Genomic DNA, 14,733 nt, shown 5'->3' on the forward strand with positions numbered 1-14,733 from the left:
ATTTTCTCCCAGGACCTTCTCTAAACTCCTTAGGAACAGTCTGGTCTTCAATGAAGACTTAAGTCACCCATTATCCACTTTGTTCCCTTCTAAAAAGAAAATGGCCTGGTCATGTTATTCCTCTACCCAACATTAAGAGTATCAAACAAAAATCTGCTAATCTGGACTTAACACAAGTTAACAACTGAGAGCAATGGTTCTACGAAAACAAAACTGAAAAGATCACTTACTAAGGAAATCCAGTTAGTAAAATAAGTGCTACATTGTGGGTTGTCCCTGCTAGTGAGCTGTGCTGAATACCTAGGGAGAGGTATACCAGTATACGATTTAAACATTTATATCTCATGAAGCCATTAACACTTTGTAATGAAATGGAACCAATATGTGTGTCTCTTGTTTTGTAAAAGTCATGTAAAATAGCCATTTACTTAATCAGTTTATCTCACCAGAGTGTTACGAAAACTAATTATCAACTGATCATTAAAGTAAAAGACAGTTTCAAAGAGTAATGCTTAATACACACTAGAATTAAAGTTTCTTCCTATTAAAATATATCTTTAAATGAAAGCACCAAAAAAGTATATGTTCTTTAATAAAATAATAAAACTTGACAGATACACTAGTCTTTATTTTTTTAAGAGACAGATCCTCGCTATGCTGCCCAGGCTGGAATGCAGAGGCTATTCACAGGTGTCATCATTGCATACTGCAGCCTGGAACTCCTGGGTTCAAGTAGTCCTCCAGCTTCAATCTCGTAAGTAGCTGGGACTACCGGTGCATGATACTGCACCCATCAGACACACCAGTCTTTTAAAAAAAAAAAATACTGTATACCTAAAGATTCAAAAACATCAAACAATAACACAATGCAATAGAGTAGAAGGAGCAAATGCCTTATTTTAAAACAATGGCATGGCTATATCACTTAGTAATCAAAAGGCCTCAAATAATTTTAAGTTCCCAGGAATGTTTAAAATTCTAGATAACGAACTGTCTCACAGGGTTGTCAAGAGAACTTAGATAGATAACATTCACTAACTTCAATCAGTGAGCAACTATTATGTCCCAAGCCTTGGAACACATCAAACAAAACAAAGTTCATGCTCAGCTTATGTTCTATTTGATGCGGGGAATGGAACACATATGTACTAAATAGGTAGACAAATGAGATCACTTCAGTTATTGGTAAAACAAAACAAGTTAATAGTGTCCAGAATACAGAAGGTGCTCATATGTTTCTTCCATTCTTAATGGTGGTATATATCTTCTTCTGTTAAATGTATCATTGTCTCTGTTCTTGATGAATTTTATAAAAATCAATGTTAAAATATATTTTGTTACATTAACCCTTATCCTTGATTCTAAATGGAATGAACAACAACATTAATGTTGATTCCATCAGAATAAAATAACCCAATCCTAGACATAGAAGGACTTCTCTGTTCAATAGTCAGAAAACATTGTAGTACATTCTGAATCAGTAAATAATATCTTCCTCCCACCAACATTTATACCTGAATATAGATACTATATGTTCCAATTCTACTAGTATTTATCGGTGAAACCAGTCTTGGATCACATGATTAGGACTCTACACACACACATATAAAAAAACAGTCTAAGGATATTTAAGCATCTCATGAATAGGATAAGATGATATCATATCACATGTGATCATTTTGATTCCTTTTTTATTAAGTAGGAATAGCAAATAAATGATTTATTTCTCTTAAAAATTGCAACATAGGGAGGCCAAGGCGGGCAGATCACGAGATCAGGAGATAGAGACCATCCTGGCTAACACGGTGAAACCCCATCTTTACTAAAAATACAAAAAATTAGTCGGGCGTGGTGGTGGGCTCCTGTAGTCCCAGCTACTCAGGAGGCTGAGGCAAGAGAATGACGTGAACCTGGGAGGCGGAGCTTGCAGTGAGCCAAGATCGCTCCACTGCACTCCAGCCTGGGTGACAGAGCAAGACTCCGTCTCAAAAAAAAAAAAATTGCAACATTATACAGCTATATATAGTAGAAGCCCTTTGCTGTAACACAACTGTTGTCTAATTATTTAATCCAAAACTCCATTGAAGTAGAAATCAGGGGGGAAAAACAGATCAAGAGGCTCACTAAAAGTTTTATTTTAACTTAAAATATAAAATTCATGTTTATTCCCCAGCCTTTTGATATAGTGCCAAGGCCTTATCTTGCAAGGCAGATATGCTGATTACGCCATTGTCTTTTTGCCTAAAACGAAACCCATGTACATCAGCTATGACTTGAAGTTTCAACTTCTTTTTTTTTTTTTTTTTTTTGAGACAGAGTCTCGCTGTGTAGCCCAGGCTGGAGTGCAGTGGCGTAATCTCGGCTCACTGCAAGCTCCACCTCCCGGGTTTACGCTATTCTCCTGCCTCAGCCTCCTGAGTAGCTGGGACTACAGGCTCCCGCCACCACGCCCGGCTAATTTTTTTTTTTTTTTTGTATTTTTATTAGAGACGGGGTTTCACTGTGTTAGCCAGGATGGTCTCAATCTCCTGACCTCGTGATCCGCCCGCCTCGGCCTGCCAAAGTGTTGGGATTACAGGCGTGAGCCACTGCGCCCGGCCAAGTTTCAATTTCTTTAAAATGACACAAGAAACTGAAGGTATCCAAGGGCAAAATCCTTCCAATCTTGTATACTTTCCTGGCCTATGTGAAATTCAAAAGCACATTTTTTTCAGGAATTAATCTTTATGAAGTCTAATCAAAACATTCAACTTTGTTTACACTGAAACAACTCTTGCTTTTGAATCGCACACTTTATTGAATTATGTAATATTTAATTGAATTACATAATCACAATAAGTATAATTGGTATAAACAGATTTGTTTAAAAATATAACCAATTCTTGTTAAGCCCACAACTTAGCCTATTAGGAGCAGAAATGGTAGCAGGGAATTTCATCAGTATTTAGTAGTGTGCTACAGGCATTTAAAAATATATTTTACAGAGGAATAGAGGATATTGGTGAAACCAAAGAGTTGTTTGAGAACTTCTAGGAAAATTTTTAAAATATTAGGCTACTTAACATTTAAAGAAAGTTAAAAAATAAAAAAATTATCAATAGCAAAGAATCTTTAAAATATCGTTCCCTTCAAATTACACATATTTTTGTTAAATCAAGCATCTATAAATAATTCTACAGTTAAAAGCTGCATGTAGATTTCTAAATATTCTAAGCTAGACTTATTCTCGGTTGATTCTCTCACAAATGTACAACTGTCAATACAGATTACAATCTTACCTAAAATCTCTTAGGAAAAAATAACTTTTTTTTTTTTGAGACAGAGTCTCCCTCTGTTGCCCAGGCTGGAATGCAGTAGCGCGATCTCGGCTCACTGCAACCTCATCCTCCCGGGTTCAAGTGATTCTCCTGCCTCAGCTTCCCAAGTAGCTGGGATTACAGGCACCCGCCACCATGCCCGGATAATTTTTGTATTTTTAATAAAGACGGGGTTTTGCCATGTTGGCCAGACTGATCTCAAACTCCTGACCTCAGGGAATCCGCCTGCCTCGGCCTCCCAAATTGCTGGGATTACAAGCGTGAGCCACCGCGTCAGCCCGAAAAAATAACTTTTTAAATATTGAATTAGTAATTAAAGAAGTTGGAAACAACTGATTCAAGTATAAAGCTTTGAGATTACATGCCATTTTTTCTCTAAAAGAATAGCTCTTTCTTTGCATCATTTTACATGAAATCTCTCCATATCATCGATTTCTCCTTTCATCAAATGAACAAAACTGTAACACCCCTTAGGTGAACTGTACTGGTCATATTTTAATGACTTCTGGCTAAACCACTGCATTATCTCTATCCCACAACCACCAGTAAATAGGAAGTAAGATTCACTTATGTTGAGACGCAAGTAACCTATGTGTACATTGGTATGAACCGTCGTATTTACAATTTGTATATGCAATATAAATTTAGTATCAAATCTTGAGATTCAAGAGAAGGAACTGGCCGGGTGCGGTGGCTCATGCCTGTAATCCTAGCACTATGGGAGGCCAAGGCAGGTGGATCACGAGGGTCAAGAGCTCGAGACCATCTTGGCCAATGTGGTGAAAATGATTTGCATAGTATTTCAAAAGATGAAGCACAAATGGTCTACACAGAAATCAGGAAAAAATGGTTGAAAAAATTAACTCTAGATGGATTAAAGACTTAAATCTAAGACCTAAAACCATAAAAACCCTAGAAATACAAAAATTAGCTGGGTGTGGTGGTGTGTGCCTGTAATCCCAGCTACTCAGGGGGACTGAGGCAGGCGAATCGCTTGAACCCGGGAGGCGGAGGTTGCAGTGAGCCAAGATTGCGCCCCTGTACTCCAGCCTAGCGACAGAGCAAAACTCCATCTCAAAAAAAAAAAAAAAAAAAAAAGAGAGAGAGAAGGAATTGATCAGTACATTGAAATGGAAGAGCCAGACACTTTAAAACCAAATCTCTCTACATAAATTGCCGAATAAGTTCTTTAAATTAATTTTAATAGTCATTTCCTGAGGTTGAATTTTATTTTTGAAGAGAAAAATCATGCAAGAGTTATTCCACAAAGAACCTGTAGCCTCAGAAATTTCAACAGACATCAGATTACTTGCTGTTTCATGATTATGCTTTATTTTGATCTTGATTAGTAAAAACATATATACCATGGGAAATTCTTAATCATTAGATTGACTGCTTATTTGCAAATTAATACAAATTATAAAATCTAATTATTATACGTTGTAACATGTGTGCTGTATTTAAGAGTATAAGATAGTCTTTAAAAAAAAGAACCAGTTGAGATAAAAGTAAGGAGCCATATAAATAGACATACCATATTACATTTAAATACCAAGTCCAATTACGTAGGCTGTAGTAAAGTGAAGAAAACAACTAAATGATTCAAGTAACTGCACATATTAATATATACATATTTTCACTTATGCATATACACTGTTGAACACAAAACCAAGTGCTGGCTGATTTATAATTTTTTTAATTAAAATTATGAGATGCCAACCCATCAGTGGCCTTATTTCCATTTCTACTCAAATAAGCGAACAGTATAAAAAACTGGTAACTCCTAATACCAGTGCACAGTAGACATCAATATATATTTCTTTTTAAAATGTAAAAGCTCCTTCTTTATTCTTTTACATAACTGGTTTTTTTAAAAAAGGAAGTATGGTTTCTCATAAATATACTATTTTTTAAACTGACATGAAACGATGGTAGGGAGAATATAAGGTAATGGGAACTCTCATATCCTACCCTAAGGAGCTTAAAATGATAAAGTTTTCAAAGGTAAGCGCACTGTCTATCAAAACTTAAAAGGCAGTAGAACAGAAAATAGGAGAATCTAGGAAGGGCAGGGGGAAGGTGGGGGAATAGGGAGAGATTTGTTAAAAGATACAAAATTGCAGCTAGATAGGAGAAATAAGTTCTAGTGTTCTATACCACTGTAGGATGACCATAGTAATAATATACAGTTTCAAATAGCTAGAAGGAAGATACTGAATGTTTCTAACCCAAAGAAATGATAAATGTCTGAGATGACAGATATGCTAATCGCTCTGATAAGATCACTATGCACTGTAAGTATCAAAACATCGCTATGTAACCCATGAATATGTACAATTATGATGTCAATTTTAACAAATAAAATGTAATATAATTTTAATATGAAATCTTATACTAATAAGCAATCATCCCAAGGTATGAAGTGATATATCAATGAATATTATATTATTATTTTTAATAACTAAAAAGTAGTCATTCTAAATGTTCTTCTATAAGGAATTGAATAAATCGTTATATTCACACAACAAAGCACATTTCAAATGAGACAGGAAGATGTCTATGATGTCCTAAATGAAAAAGCAAGTATCAGAATGACTTGGATAATAAGTCTCATTTTTTCAAATTCCGCTAATAAAAATGTGTATGTGCATGCTTAAATATGTATACATATTAAAATATGCATAGAAAACAGCTATAATACATATCAAACTTGCAGACGGTTTACAGAAACTCCCTTCTACTAAATAGCATATTAATTTATAGGTACAGCTATTTACTCCCTAAAATTAAAAAAATAATAATCATAGAGAATATTTTAAACTGTTTTAATCAAATATTTGAAAACTTGAAGCACTTTTTCATCTTTTTCCTAAGTAATTTTCCTTTCCTCTAATATTTGTTAGTTACTATATGCAAGCTGATGTTTATCCTAAAACATATTAACCATTATCCTCTCAAACTTTAAAGAACATTATATTTAACTTTGCAGGATTACACATAACAAAAATACTATGATACAAAATAATCCTTGTTCTATTCAAAGATTTAACTTTTCAATATTTCACCCCAAATATTCATTATCTTTTAAAATAAAACAATGGAACATATTTTTAAACAAAATTTAAATGGTTTCTACAGTAACAGATAAAATTCAGTATCTTATTTTTTGTTTACATATCCTACAGGTGTAACTAACATATTGTCAATAACGCTTCAAAATATTTTCCAAAGATCAAAACTATTTAAGTGCATTAAAGTTTTATCTTGACTTACAGCATAAATATTTCTCCAGCTATATTTGAAGAAAAATTTTATTAAAAAAGTAGGCCAACTATATACTTCATTGAACATTTTAATATTTAAACTTGATTTTCAAAATATTCCTGCTCACTAGAATTCATACTTGTAAAAATAGTTTTACTTTCCTAAAATACTTTTTTAAAGGATGGAAAGAAATACGTTTTTACTTTACCTAGTTGTTGGTGTTCGTATTTGTCATAATTACTATGACAGAAATTGGTTCTACCTTGCTCATCCACCGTCTTCTCAGATGAAAGTGAGCTAAGACGTCTCATCTTAACTAATCTTGGGGAACTTTCCTGAGTACTAGTATCCAAAACCACATCTCCCGAAAGAATGGGAGGAACAACTCTCTTTAAAAAATCCATTTTAAGGTTCTTCTACATTACTAGGCCCACAAGCACACAGAAAGGTGCCTATACCAACTTCCTTGATGAGAAGTTCAGGTACACTATTTGTGTCAAAGAGCAGATAAACGTCATATGAATTTAGGCGGTGCTAAACCCCAGTCAGTCAATTGCCAGCTGTTTTGAAGCTGATTTTTAGGACATTTACTGTTCATGCTGATAACAAACCAAACAGCTATAGACCATGAAACTGCACTTCATGTACGCGTACATGTACAATGGGTGTTAACGACAATACTGAGACCATAAAATGTTGAGCGTCCATCTAGTTTAACATTTAGATTTTGAAAACTTTCACTGTGATCATGTAAAGAGAAATTTACTTTGGCCTGAGGTGTGTCTTCCTTTTAAATAAACTTAGAGCTTACGTGTAAAACGGCAACTTGTATTCAAAAGATAATTCTTATCATTTTAAAAATTCACTAACAGACCTCAGGAATGTCAACTTTTATAAAACATGAAAAGGAGTCATTTAAAACTTTATTCTATATTACGAACATTCTAAAGTTACTTTTAAACACCAAAAAAACTCCCCATTACAATCAATGATACTTATCAATAGTAATGGTGAAAACTTTGGCATGAATAACCAAAAAAAATTGATAATTTTAAATATATGGATCTAAAAACATATAGCTGAAGAAGTGAAAGTATGAATTCTTAAATTCAATAAGCACAGTCATCAACATTATATGTTTTTCAAAATAATTGAGCACCCTACAAAATATTTGGAAATAGCAAAAGTAGCCAATCGTACTGCCTTGATGTAATTCAGAAGTAGAACAAGAGAGTCCAATAAAGGAATACCTACAAAAGACTTTGAAAACTGAAAGTTCTCTCCCTTCCTTTGCCTGCCCTCTTGTGGGGTTGTTAAGTGAGCAAGAAGGGAATGAAAACACAAAGGTAACAGGGTAAAACCCCTAAGCAATCATATCTATAACTCTGAATGACACATAATAATTTTAAAAATCTGATTCACTTAGTGAAACACAATACAATCTCATTCTTCCAATGCTCAAAATGAAGAAAATGATTTGCATAGTATTTCAAAAGATGAAGCACAAATGATCTACATAGAAATCAGGAAAAAATGGTTGAAAAAATTAACTCTAGATGGATTAAAGACTTAAATCTAAGACCTAAAACCATAAAAACCCTAGAAGAAAACCCAGGCAATACCATTCAGGACACAGGCATGGGCAAAGACTTCATGACTAAAATTCCAAAAGCAATAGCAACAAAAGCCAAAATTGACAAATGGGATCTAATTAAAGAGCTTCTGCACAGCAAAAGAAACTACCATCAGAGTGAACAGGCAACCTACAGAATGGGAGAAAATTTTCGCAATCTATTCATCTGACAAAGGGCTAATATCCAGAATCTACAAAGAACTTAAACAAATGTACAAGAAAAGAACAAACAACTGCAACAAAAAGTGGTCAAAGGATATGAACAGACACTTCTCAAAAGAAGATATTTATGCAGCCAACAAACATGAAAAAAAAACTCATCATCACTGGTCATTAGATAATGCAAATCAAAACCACATTGAGATACCATCTCATGCCAGTTAGAATGGCGATCATTAAAGAGTCAGGAAACAACAGATGTTGGAGAGGATATAGAGAAATAGAAATGCTTTTACACTGTTCGTGGGAGTGTAAATTAGTTCAGCCATTGTGGAAGACAATGTGGCGATTCCTCAAGGATCTAGACCTAGAAATACCAATTGACCCAGCAATCCCATTACTGGGTATATACCCAAAGAATTATAAATCATTCTATTCTAAAGACTCATGCACACGTATGTATATTGTGGCACTGTTCACAATAGCAAAGACTTGGAACCAACCCAAATGCCTACCAATGATAAACTGGAGAAAGAAAATGTGGCACATATACACCATGGAATACTATGCAGCCATAAAAAAGAACGAGTTCATGTCCTTTGCACGGACATGGATGAAGCTGGAAACCATCATTCTCAGCAAACTAACACAAGAACAGAAAACCAAACACCACATGTTCTCACTCATAAGTGGGAGTTGAACAATGAGAACACATGGACACGGAGAGGGGAATATCACACACCGGGGCATGTCACGGGGTGGGGGGCTGGGGGAGGGATAGCATTAGGAGAAACACCTAATGTAGATGATAGGTTGACGGGTACAGCAAACCACCATGGCACGTGTATACCTATGTAACAAACCTGCACATTCTGCACATGTATCCCAGAACTTAAAAGTATAATTAAAAAAAAAAAAAGAAAAATGGGTAAATTTCTGGTTCTGAATTACTTCGTTTTTAATCCTTATTCTCCTACCACATTACTTATTAAGTCAAATATTCTTTTTTTCATTTATTTAAAAAGCATTAAAGATCCTTTCCATGTAAAGCATTAATATAGTATTAAGGTTCAGAGAAAGTTTAAGGATTTATTAATACAAATCCTGTCTCAAGAACTCCTATAGGAAAAAAACAACAAAGTCAAGTAAAAGACATACATTTGTTGCCCTGAAGCAGGTATATATTCAACAGGAAAAAAGCACTGATTTTTAGAAGCAGATTGTCTCTTAATCTTCAAGCATAAAAGTGTCAAAATTAAGATCCAATCAGTCTATTCCCCACAAACAGAAAAAACAACTTGTTAGAATGGTAAACTGCATGCCTTAATATGCCTAAAACTCATTCCTTTCTCTCCCTCTCTCCCTCCTTCTCTTTCTGGATATGATCCCATGTTACTTCTGTTTTGTCTGTGGTTTTCCCCAGGTCCCTCTGCAGGTTGTCCTTATCTATGAAGCCCAGAAACACAGTGGTACATAGAAGAATGCTAATTCATGTTTGTTCATGACATGCAAGACAACCATTTGTGTCACTGCTAACCTCACCATTCTCAACTGCACTTTCAACTGGAGAGATGAAGGGGTTAAGGTAATAGGGACAGGATTAGGTGTTATAGAAGATCCCACAGATTTTTCTCTGATTTCCTTCATTCAACAAATATTTGTTGAATAGCTTCTCTAATGATCTGTGCAAGATACAAAGGCATTGAAGATATGTCTCTCTACCCAAAAAGCTGACTACTTAAGAAGGGAAATATACTCTCACAGTTATAATATTCTGTGTAGGGTTGGCCAAACCTTTGTTAAGCCTGCACTGCACTTCAATTTCCTATGCTTCATCTGCTTCCCAAGCCCCCTTGTTATAGGTGTTGATTGCTAACAAACATCGAAAGGATCCACTCTGAGACATATAGCAAAGGGGACGCACTCCAGTAATGAAACTATTTATTACTAACAGGATCTATGAGGAGGAAATGCCACAAAGCCTTGTTTACATGTTGATACTTCTAAGCACTTTAGCTGATTACCACAACTTTTAACTCCTGGTATAATAGTTATAGGATCAAGAAATTATAGTAGAATCTCACAGCTAAAATACAGCATTTAAAAATCTTTTCAGACCTCAATCACTATTTAGCCTTGAGAATATTTACTATAATCTTACCGTATCACTTGAGACAGTAATTTCGTGGTGGTAACTTGGATCATCTAATCCTATGACTCTTGAGTGGTTTCAGGAATTAAGCATTTAGATGTTAACCATCAAAGATAACAATAAATGGCTTCAGCTCTGAAGAAAAACAAAATACATTTACACGTTAGGTGCGTTTAACACCTGTGTGTTACTCACATCCATCCTTACTTCTGAACACATTTTATACATTTTATACACCAGTGTCACTTAGTGCTGCAGATATCCTCTTTCAATAATGTTGCATGACATTTTTTCTAAGTTTTTTATTATGGAAAATTTCAAACTAATCCAAAATTATTAAGAATAGTATCATAAACCCCCCACCATTCCCAGCTTCAACAATTAACTCATGGCAAATCATATTTCATTTATATCTTCATCCACTTTCCCCAACCTCTATCTCACCACTCTGGATTATTCTAAAGCAAATTCCAGACATTATAACATTTCATCTGTAGATAATCCATTATGTATCTCTCTAAGACAAGGATTTACTTTGTAAAAATAAGTTAATACCATTATAATATTTATATTAATAATATAATATCAACTACTAATCATCACTCAGATTTCCCCAATTGTCTCATAAGTGTCTTTTTAACAATTTCCTCTAAATTTAAACAAAATCCATACAGGCAACTGTGACCATATCTCTTAAATAAATTTTAATCTACAGTTTTTCTCCTCCCTTTCTTCTGTATAGAGTGACAATGCTTTTACTAGCCAATGGTTAAACTAATACACCACAACTTAATTATTCAATAATACATTATTTTATTCACTAAAATAAATATAGATTTGTAAAATAGTTCATGTATCTGCTAGGCCTGATATTTATCACATCTACAGATAACATTTGGGATGCATATTTTTCAGAGTCTACCTAAAATAACTCTGAGGGCATCATGGACCATGAACTACTATACTGTATCTGTAATACTTGGATGGTTACTAAGAATAAAGAAAATGACCACAGGGAATTGGGAATTGTCTTTTTACCATTTATAAAGATTCCACGTTATCAGGCACATTTCATGTTTTCTTGGCTTTTTTTTTTTTTTTTTTTTTGACGGAGTTTCACTCTTGTTGCCCAGGCTAGAGTGCAGTGGCACGATCTCAGCTCACTGCAACCTCCACCTCCCGGGTTCAAGCGATTCTCCTGCCTCAGCCTCCTGAGTAGCTAGGATTACAGGTATCTGCCACCACGCCTGGCTAATTTTTTGTATTTTTAGTAGAGATGGGGTTTCACCATGTTGGCTAGGCTGGTATCCAACTCTTGACCTCTGGTAATCCTCCTAAAGGCTGGGATTACAGGTGTGAGCCACCATGCCTGGCCAGTCTTAGTATTTTTCTATAGCTAAAATAAGACAAATTTTAAATCTGGCATTGAAACTCAAATTAGCCTTATTTTAAATAACCAGTTCTATATTCGTTTTTCTCTTTAATTAATTTAATCTCCAACCCAACAGAAAAGGTTAAATATCCTGAAATAGTAATTTGTACTAAAAACTCTTTGAAATTCCTTTAGCCAAGTTAGAAAAATATAATATTTCATTTACTCACAGGCATAATCAATTAAATCATGACTAAAGCCAAATCTTCAAAGCCAAAAATCTGGGAAATATGAATAAAATACTAACTTGTTTGTGCTTGTTCATAATATCATTCAAACTTACTGGAATTTTTGACTGTTCCAGCAAATATTTCTAAAATTTATTATCAATATGATAGCTAACAATCCTGCCATAATCTTGATACTTTGCTTATCTTAGATTCATGGAATCATTTCTCCCTCAAACCTAAAAAAAACTAATGTGACAAACAGCATGCCGTATCTTGTGAGCACGGTCCTGCACTGGACAATATTTAATGAGATTTAAGCTATCTTTCACTTCATCTTCTGGGACAAATCACAAAACCAGTCACTACTGGAGTACAATGCAGTTTTAGGAATATGGCAAAAATCCTACCTAGGACCAATTTGTACCACCATGTCTAGGTATTTCATTTTGCTTTGCTTTTGCAGTCTTCTGCTCAGACATAGCAAGTGCTAATGTCACACTTTTGTTGTATGTGTTTATTCTTCTTGTAATCACACTGTCATGGCACTATGTCACTTTAAGACTTCTCAATATTTGTCCAGAGTTTGCAACGCTTCTTCAGCAGACACACAACCTTGCTATTTTCAACTTTTCACTTTTGATAAGATAAAATAAATGCATCTTTTGGTAACCCTGGAAAATACGTAGTTTATACTTCTCTGGCTTTCTTTATAGGTTATAATCACTTTTAGCAGGGCTGGATTGGTGGGGGTGGGTCTTTCTGGGACTTTTTTGGTCTGTTTACTTGCAGGACAATCACTTTTTCATGTTGTCTCCATATGTATTACTTACCATGGGATTTTTATTTTCATTCCACTTGATCAGAGAACATTTTATCTGTAAAGAATAATAATTTTTACTACTACTTTTATAATATTATTTTGAGACAGGTCAGAGAGGTTTGGTAATTGTACATGGTCATGCTATACAAATAACCATTGCTGTTCTTTCTTATTTAAAACAAAAAAGTTCAAATAAAAATGGACATCAGTTGGTATTTGACAACACTGAAGAGAAGACTGTAAATGGCCCAACAGCACAAACTTTGAAGGGCAAGACTTTTCACCTACAGCCAGAGTAATAATGTGGAAGCTTCCATGTGTAATAAATAGTGAACAGAGGTCCAGCTCCAGTGCTTGGGAGGGCCTCAGGGCAAATGAGGTCGGGGGTGGGGGTAAGGGGGAGAGGGGCGGAAAGCCTTGCTTCACTTCAGTACACAAAGCAAAAGAAAGCTGAATGGGTGTTCAAATAACACATGAACCTCATTCCTTTCTGAACAGAATTTCTAGAATAATAACAGAAATGCCACAAATTTATCTTAATTTTAGGAAGACATTTGATGTGTGTGTCTCTGATATACATTAATACAGGAAACAATAATCCCAAGCAAACAGAGCAAAAATTAAGGGTAAATGACTTTCAGAGATTTCAATATAGTATTCGCAATACTTGTCTGTATGCCGGGAATACTCCACAATTTGAATTGAACAGAGAAGTTATGGTGCCTGGCATATGGTAGATTTGAGCTCAACATAAGGAACAACGACTTAATTAGTATGTAAGTAATACGAAGACTGCTTCATAAAAGATTGGGGTCCCTGCTCAGTGAGTCTTTAGGCAACAGTTGTTAGGAATGCTAACATTCTTACAGAATGTTATAAAAGGGATTATGCCACCAGGTAAAAAGATTATGGTAAATTACCTCAAAGATCCAAGCTCAAAACTCTAAATCTAACTTCAAAATGTATTTTACTTTATACTTGAATACTAGAGGGTGTGGTGACTTAGAAATTCATATTTCAACTAAAGCGAGAAACCAGACTATAAGATATGGAATCTATGAGGGTCAATTCCTGCCATTCTACTAAAATTAATTCTGGGAATCTTGCAAGGCCTCTTAAAATGATGCAAAAATCAAAATGACACAAGTGTTCTGACAGCCTTTTAGAGTGAGGATGTAATAGTCTTCAAATAAATTTAAAATGATTATAGTTCCTGTAATACCAAAATAATTATAGAAAACAAAATGCAGTAACTTCTTTAATCTGCCAAAGATTGTGTAAAACAAGAAAAATTTGCTCACAAATAATCAAGTGCAGGCAACAAGCAATTAGTCAAATATTGTTTATATCTGACTGGTAAAAATCATTTTAAAAAAAGAATTTATGGTCATCCCTTTAATTACCAAAGAAAATTCATGATTTGTAAAATTATCAGTGGTTTTATCACTCTTCAATTGCTAAGTAATTCACTTTTTCTCTTGAGAAATGCTATAATTTTTAAAATTTTTAAAAAATGAACTTGCATTTAACCTTCTCTTAGTCAATTTTTTTTTTTTGAGACGGAGTCTCACTCTGTCGCCAGGCTGGAGTACAGTGGCACGATCTTGGCTCACTGCAACCTCTGCCTCCCATATTCACGTGATTCTCCTACCTCAGCTTCCCAAGTAGTTAGGATTACAGGCGTGTGCCACCATGCCCGGCTAATTTTTTGTATTTTTAGTAGAGATAGGGTTTCACCATGTTGGCCAGGCTAATCTTGAACTTTTGACCTCAAGTGATCCACCCA

General features: G+C 34.7%; 1 protein-coding gene across 6 annotated transcripts in view; it reads right to left on the reverse strand.

Moving 5' to 3' along the window:
* The window catches only part of FRYL (FRY like transcription coactivator), a 276,010-nt gene that overhangs the window by 179,992 nt on the left and 81,285 nt on the right, over nucleotides 1-14,733 (reverse strand). For 2 of the 6 annotated variants that reach the window (XM_063663634.1, XM_054486849.2), the window contains one exon: nucleotides 10,535-10,660. The exons of 3 other annotated variants lie outside the window; for them this stretch is intronic. The gene's annotated coding sequence lies outside the window, so the exon portion shown is untranslated. Of the gene's footprint in view, nucleotides 1-10,534; nucleotides 10,661-12,957; nucleotides 13,003-14,733 lie in introns of all 6 variants that reach the window. One more of the 6 variants, XM_054486852.2, reaches the window with a different exon arrangement.

This window comes from Pongo pygmaeus, chromosome 3 (assembly GCF_028885625.2).
Source record: "Pongo pygmaeus isolate AG05252 chromosome 3, NHGRI_mPonPyg2-v2.0_pri, whole genome shotgun sequence".
Classification (NCBI taxonomy): Eukaryota; Metazoa; Chordata; class Mammalia; order Primates; family Hominidae; genus Pongo; species Pongo pygmaeus.